The 8,230-nt window shown below is 38.6% G+C and overlaps 1 non-coding gene across 1 annotated transcript; it reads right to left on the bottom strand.

Moving 5' to 3' along the window:
• Nucleotides 1–3,236: 3,236 nt before the first annotated feature.
• Nucleotides 3,237–3,341, bottom strand: LOC117802105. Its single transcript, XR_004625161.1, has one exon. It is a non-coding gene; the product is annotated as a U6 spliceosomal RNA (small nuclear RNA).
• Nucleotides 3,342–8,230: the final 4,889 nt, after the last annotated feature.

Here is an 8,230-nt window from a genome sequence, read left to right as displayed (position 1 = left end):
GCTTCTGAGGGTGTTCACAGTCCTTGACTCATGGCCAGCAATGGCACACTGAGTTCTGACATTGCATTACTCTGAGTTCCTCCCCAGGCACATCTTCCACTTTTTGTTGGATCTTTTAAGGATCTTTCTGATCACATGGGGCCCACTAGGATAATTCTCTATTCTAAGGTAAGGTGATCAGCCACATTAATTCCATCTGCCACCTTAAGTTCCCTTTGCCATGTAATATAATATATTCACAGGTTCTAAGGATTTGAATATGGACATCTTTAGGATGGGAGAGAAGGATTCTAACACAACCGGTGTAATTGGAGATATGCTGGGCTCACAGTTAAGCAATCTTGGCACTGAACCTAAAATTGGGAAGACAATTTCAGGGTAGCCATCCCCACCTCCTCCCAGACCCCCACAACTAAAATGGATCTGCTGAGGTTCTGGCCACATAGGCTAATCAAGACTCAGGTCCCAGGGAGCCAAGCTAGAGAGCAATGTCCTCTATGATGTGGAAAGAGCTCTGATGACTAATGGTTGTAGGATTCGTGGAAGTGCAAGCTCTCTCAACTGCTCTCCCTTAAACAACCACTTGCTTAATGAATCCTCTCCCTGTCTTGGATAAATCGTATTGACTGATGGCACAGCACAATGAAGGCTTTCCCCTAGTTGGCTTATTTCTGATATCTACTAACACTGTCAGTTCCACCAATCGAGTTAGATGCTCAGCCATGTCAGTTGTGACTGTACCCCACCCATTATTGCCAGTTGTATATGCTCTCATAATAATGTCATTTAACTAAATGTCACATCAGCCAATGACAGCTAAACATGAACAGAGAGTTGTTTTTATGTATACCAAGTGGAATGCCTTAGAAAGACTTGATGAGTGACTTCAACAACAACAACGCAAAAGAGGCAGGCGAATTAGTTGGTAAAACAACTATACAAGATAGGAAATAAAATCAAAAATTTCAGAGTATTTTGCCAGAAAGCAGAAGTGGAGCCAAGAGTGGGAAACCAGAGACAGTGAGGAAAACTGGCAGAGCTGGAGCACAAGGAGGGGGACATCCCAGATGATCTAAACAAGCAGTGTGAGGGGCCCTGGCCTTGCTCTTATTGGCTGCAGAATGGGTGCGTTAGGTCTGCCTGATGGGGAAACCTTATGTATGCACCTGAAGATTCACTAGAGGAAGGCTTGAAAAGTGCTGTACAGATAAGAGGATTTTTTCTAAAAGGCAAAGGAAGGTGAGCAGCACGGCTCCTTCTCTGTCACAGAAGTTGCTGTTCCTTCAAATCCTCTCTGCCTTCCTGCCTGGAAGTAGCAGGAGTTATTGGAAACCCCACTCTGTCTGCAAAGCCTGTGTGTGATCTCAGGCTGACAGATGGGGCCATCGAAATAATGCTTGTCTGAGAAACAACTTCCAGAAAATCCCAGCTCTCTGCTTGGTAACCTTACCCCTTTGAAGACAGTTATTAATCTTAGGAATATCAGAGAGCATCTGGTGGCACATCTTCTGACCTCATCCTCCTTCTTGCTCATGAGCATGTCCAAAGAAGACAGTAAATCCTTTCTTTAGTCATAGCCTTAAAGCCTTTATGGGCCTTGTGCCCACAGACACAAAGAAGTCAGATGCAAATGAACGCAAGACAGTGGAGGAAGATGAATCTGGAGCCCTGGTGACACGTTTTCCCTGCCTTTCCTTTCTCTGTGGGTCTTCTCTCAGTCGGAATACAGTCTGTTGTCTGTGAGCCTGGGGTCCACGGCTGCTCTAGAAGGAACATTTAGGTCACTGGATGAGCCAGAATCCTGGTATGTACATGCAGATGCCAAGCAAAATGTACAGAATCCATACAGGTTCTACAGATCCGAAATATATAAAATCTAGCCCTTTACCAGCCCCAGTTCTAAAGGAGCAAGGCAAATGTAACTGCATGGAGACGGGTCAACATGCAGATATTTAAATATAACGTCAAAGCCAGGAAATAAAACAATAGACTTAAAACTAAAACATGATGATTGAAGATCAAATGGAGAAGAAGGAGAGGGAATGCTATAACATCCCATATACTGAGCAAATCAACACATGACATTGGAAGTTAGTAAATCACACCTAGATTACCACTGGGAAAGGTAGAAATCGAAGTACTGAAAGACGATGTGGGATGGGGAAGGAGCGTGCACTCACTGAATTTGCATGGAAGTAGTAAATGGTCCAGAAAAATATACATTAAACCTTCACAGACGTGTTCCTGTAGAGAAGGTGGAAAGTGGCTGAGAAGAGAGTGCTTCACTTCTCACTTTGCCTGACCTGTGTACTACCCCCAGTGAGCACGTGCTCCCACTGAAATTAAAAATTTGAAAATTAGAAATAAGTGATTATACACTTAAAACGCAAAATATTATGAAACTACTTAGAATGTCATTGCTATAGAAGACTAATGACTTGGAAGATGTTCATAATATGTGACCAAATGTTTTTTCTTTTTAGATTTTATTTAGTTATTTATTTATCTACTGATTTATCTATTCATTTAGAGAGGGAGCCAGGGGAGGGGTAGAGGGAGAGGGAGAGAGAGAACCCCAAGCAGACTCCATGCTGAGTGCAAAGCCTGACACAGGGCTCAATCGCATGACCCTGAGATCATGACCTGATCCGAAATCAAGAGTTGGCCACTCAACCGACTGAGCCCTGTGGCCAAACTTTTAAGAAGAGCCTTAGGTTCTGTTCACACATGGACAAAATAAATCTGACCACATACAAACAAACTGTTTGATTCATGGCCCAAAATATGTTTTAAATTACTTGTTTTATCAGTTATAAAATTTCTTAAAAACTTGCTGGAAATAATCAAGTTGAAATAAAAGTACAAAAATTGTAGCAAAATACCCACGTTGATGAGGTGCCTGGGTGGCTCAGTCAGTTAAGCGTCACTCTAGATTTTGGCTCAGGTCATGATCTCAGGATCGTGAGATGGAGCCCCTCGTTGGGCTCCACACCTGAAGCCTGCTTAAGATTCTCTCTCTCCCTCTCTCCCTGCCCCTCCCCACCCTGCTCATGTGAACTCTCGCTCTAAAAATAAACCCACGTTGTTGAGCCCTTAGTGATAACACTCTACTATACAGTCTTTCAGATATTTTTCTATGAATTTATAAATTTTCACTCTATACACACATACATATACACATACATACGTGATTCCATTACACAAAATGGGATAATGCAATTCCTACTGTTCTACAAAAATAATGGGAATGCTTCAAAAATATTTGTGTCATTCTTGCACAAGGATCTTGATAATTTTTTCTGTACCCTTCTAAGATTATAACATAAACTGCCATATAGTGAAGATAATGTTTAAAATATTATCGAAATTATAAAAACTTCTGAATTTAAAATGAGTTCAAAGACAATTAGCTTAAAAAGCCCAAAAGGCTTTATTGAGTTAACAATAAGTTTAAAAAATGAAATTAATTTTATAGCATTGATTTTTTTTCAAAAAGAGTAAGACATTTCAATTGTTTTTTAATTCAGTGTTTCAACTCAAGAAATAGAAATTAACTCAATTTAGCTTTTCTATAGTGTTTGCAAATAGGTCTTAATATTCATGTGGCCTAAGCACCACAACATGCCAACTCCTGGTTGCTTCCTGTTCCCCAGAAAGCTGAATTCAGCAGGCTTGCCTTGGACAGCACTGCTTGGGAGGTTAGTGGTAGGGGTGGAGCCCTATTTAGTGCTTGAGAACCCTAAAACACCGTTGAAAGTGATGGTTCTGGGCACACGTCCCTTTGTTTTATTTTTATTTTTTTTCAATTTTATAATTTTTTTTATTATATTATGTGATGGTTCTGGGCACACATCCCTTTAAAAGGAAAGAATGGCACTGAAGTTTTAGGCTAACCTTTGTTCTAGGGAAATCTAGTCTTGGAAAACTTTCAATCACCAGCCCTAATTACTGCCACCCCCTAGAAGGCTGCCACCTGGCTTCAATATCTACTATCTTCCTCTGTGTGCTTCCTCTTGATGCAAAGACCCAGCCTCCATTGGGAACTGAGTCCAGCAGCCCCTCTGGGATACTGAAACATTATGATCTTGTGTGAGAAGAGGAAGGGCCATGCCCCTAAACAAGGGAACAGAGTGGGAACCGAGGCTTCTGATGGGTTAAGGTGATGCATAGAAGCATTTATTAAACCTCTTTGATGTGTAAGGCAATGCACTGGAAAACACTTCCATCAGAGAATCGGATTTTTATGTTCTAAGCCTAGGGCCCTCTGGGAAATAATTAGATGATCTTGGGTAATTGATCTAACCTCAGAGTGACTCAGTACCTTAAATGCAAACTAGGGACAATAAATAATACCTGGGTAATATAGTTTTTAAAATGCTATCTTAACTCCGTTTTGAGGCCCAGGCTAAAGGCCAGTTTCCTTTCTTGAGAAGCCAATTGAGTCTACACCCCAACCACCTCGCTTATCAAATGCTCAAACTCCTGGCCTTCATAACTCACCCTGATCATTCCAGGGCCAGGTACCAGACAACCCTTCATAGCCCTTATGAGCCTGCTAAAAGTATTTAAATTAGCCAATCCTAAATCTGCTTGCCCTGCCTTGCTCTATCCTTCCTGTAAAAACCACTAGGTGCTCGCCCACAGTTCTCCTCCCTCTCTTTGCTTGGTGACCAAGCCTGATGCTTCCCCTGAGTGGTGCTACAGGGCACTCTGTAGTCTCCCCAGGGAATTACAGATATAACAAAACTGCAAAGCTCTTTCTGGTTTCTCTCCCTTGATCCGTATCTGGACTCAACATACTTCACCCAAGGTAACATGGTTAAAAGAGCCTATCCTACATAACTCACAGATTGATTTAGAGACATATTAAGATAACATATATGAAAGCCCTTGAACAGTTACTTGAGTGAGAAATAGGGAATATTCTGCTGGAATGTGGGATATTTTATAGATTAAAAACTAAAAGAAAAAAAATTAAGAACAACCATATGTCTACAAATCCAACAACTTAAATAAAATGGGAAACTTCTAAAAAACAAAAAATTACCAAAAAAGCAGAAAAAGAAATGGAAAATCTAAATGGCAATAGGTCTATTAAAATAATTGAACTTTTTTATAATAATTTTTTATTATGTTATGTTAGTCACCATAGAGTATATCCTTAGTTTTTGATGTAATGTTCCATGATTCATTATTTGCATATAACACCCAGTGCACCATGCAATATGTGCCCTCCTTAATACCCATCATCGGCCTAGCCCAATTCCCTTTTAATTAAAAACCTTCTGATAAAGAAAACTCGAAGTACAGGTGTCTTCACTGGTGAAGTCTATCAAACATTTNTTTCAATTAAAAACCTTCTGATAAAGAAAACTCGAAGTACAGGTGTCTTCACTGGTGAAATCTATCAAACATTTATGAAAAAAATAATACCATTCCTACACCAAGACCCTTTCTTAACAGAAAATATAAGAAAATTTTGCAATTCTTTTTCATATTATTTTGTTCTTTCTCACTGCTAGCTCATTTATTTTCAATTTTTCTTGTTTTCATGTTTTTTCTTTTTCTTTTTTATTTTTAATTCCAGTGTAGTTTGCNTTTTTCATATTATTTTGTTCTTTCTCACTGCTAGCTCATTTATTTTCAATTTTTCTTGTTTTCATGTTTTTTTCTTTTTCTTTTTTATTTTTAATTCCAGTGTAGTTTGTATAGTGTTATATTAGTTTCAGGTTTACAATATAGTGATTCAACAATTCCATATATTACCCAGTGCTTATCATGATAAGTTTACTCTTAATCCCCATCACCTATTTCACCCATCCCCCCACTCACCCACCCTCTGGGAACCATCTGCTTATTCTGTATGTTTAAGAGTCTGAGCTGTTTGGGGTTTGCATAGTGTTATATTAGTTTCAGGTTTACAATATAGTGATTCAACAATTCCATATATTACCCAGTGCTTATCATGATAAGTTTACTCTTAATCCCCATCACCTATTTCACCCATCCCCCCACTCACCCACCCTCTGGGAACCATCTGCTTATTCTGTATGTTTAAGAGTCTGAGCTGTTTGGGTTTTTTTTTTTCTTTTGTTCATTTGTTCTGTTTCTTAAATTCTACATATGAGTGAAATCATACGGTTGTCTTTTTCTGATTGGCTTATTTCCCCTAGCATTACACTCTCTAGCTCTATCCATGTTGTCGCAAATGGAAAGATTTCATTCCTTTTTTAGATCGATAGATAGAATAGAGAGAGACAGAGAGAGAGAGACAGAGAGATACCACTTCTGTACCCATTCATCTATCGATGGAAACCTGAGCTGCTTCCAGTTTGGCTATTATAAATAATGCTGCCCTAACCACAGGGGTGCAGGTAGCCTTTCAAATTAGTGTTCTGTATTCTCTGGGTAAATACCTAGTAGTGGAAATACTGGATCATATAGTATTTCTATTTTTAATTTTTTGAGAAACCTCCATACTTTCTTCCACAGGGGCTGCACCAGTTTGCATTCCCACCAACCGTGCATAAGGGTTCCTTCTTCACATCTGCACCAACACTGTTTCTTGAGGTTTTGATTTCAGCCATTCTGACAGGTGTGAGGAGGTATCTCATTGTGGTTTTGATTTGCATTTCCCTGATGATGAGTGATGTTGAGCTCTTTACATGTGTTTGTTGGCCATCTGGATGTCTTCTTTGGAGAAATGTCTGTTTGCATCTTCTGTCCATTTTTAAATTGGATCATTTTGGTATTTGGTATTGAGTGGTGTAAATTATGTATAGATTTTGGATACTAATACTTTATCAGATATGTCACTGAAAATATCTACTCCCATTCAGTAGGTTGTCTTTTAGATTTGCTGATTGTTTCCTTTGTTGTGCAGAAGCTTTTTACTTTGATTTAATTTAGTCCCAATAGTTTATTTTTTGCTTTTGTTTTCCTTGCCTCAGGAGACATATCTAGAAAGATTACTACAACTGATGTCACATAAATTACTGCCTGTCCTCTCATCTAGGATTATTATGGTTTCAGGTCTCACGTTTAGGTCCTTAATCCATTTTGAGTTTATTTTTGCATGTGCTGTAACAAGGCGGTTCAGTTTCATTCTTCTGCATGTGGCTGTCCAGTTTTCCCAGCACCATTTGTTGAAGAGACTGTCTTTCTCCCACTGGATATTCTTTCCTCTTTTGTTGAAGATTAACAGACCATATAATTGTGGGTTTATTTCTGGGCTTTCTATTCTGATGTATTGATCTAAGTGTCTATTTTTGTGCCAGTACCATACTGTTTTGATCACTACAGCTCTGTAATATAACTTAAGTCTGAAATTGTAATATCTCCAATTTGCTTTTCTTTTTCAAGATTGCTTTGGCTACTCAGGGTCTTCTGTGATTCCACACAAATTTCAGGATTGTTTGCTCTAGTTCTGTAAAAAAAAAAAAAACTGTTTGTGTTTCAATAGGGATTGCATTAAATCTGTAGATTGCTTTGGGTAGTAGTATCAACATTTTACACAGTATTTGTTCTTCCAATATAAGCGTGGAATGTCTTTCCATTTCTTTGTGTCATCTTCAATTTCTTTCATCAGTTCATCAGAGTTTTCAGAGTACAGGTCTTTAACCTCTTTGTTTTCGTTTCTTCCTAGGTATTTTATTATCTTTTGTGCAATTGTAAATGGATTGTTTTCTTACTTTGTCTTTCTGCCGATTCATTATTAGTATCTAGAAATGCAACAGATTTCTGTATATTTCTGTATATTGTTTTTATATCCTGCAACCTTGCCGAATTCATTTATCAGTTACAGTAGATAACTTTTGGTAGAGTCTCTGGGGTTTTTTTTGAAGATTTATTTATTATTTATTTGATAGAGAGAGTGGGATGGAGGGAGGGATAGAGGGAGAGAGAGAGAATCTCAAGCAGACTTCCCACTGAGCATGGATCCTGCTGCGAGGCTCCATCTCACAACCCTGAAATCATGACCAGAACCAAAATCAAGAGTCGGATGCTTAAATGACTGAGCCACCAGGGCACCCTGTTGGGTTTTCTGTATATAGTATCATGTCATCTGCAAATAGTGAAAATTTTACTTCTTTCTTACTGTACTTTGCAATTTATTTTATGAGATTGGTATTAACCTGATACCAAAACTAAACAAAGACGGTATAAGAAAACTGAAGACCTTCATGAATACAGAAGCAAAATTCCTTAACAAAATATTAGCATATCACAT

This window comes from Ailuropoda melanoleuca, chromosome 4, assembly GCF_002007445.2.
Source record: "Ailuropoda melanoleuca isolate Jingjing chromosome 4, ASM200744v2, whole genome shotgun sequence".
Lineage (NCBI taxonomy): Eukaryota > Metazoa > Chordata > Mammalia > Carnivora > Ursidae > Ailuropoda > Ailuropoda melanoleuca.
Note: the sequence above shows the minus strand (reverse complement) of the source record. Positions and strands in the feature narration are given on the sequence as shown.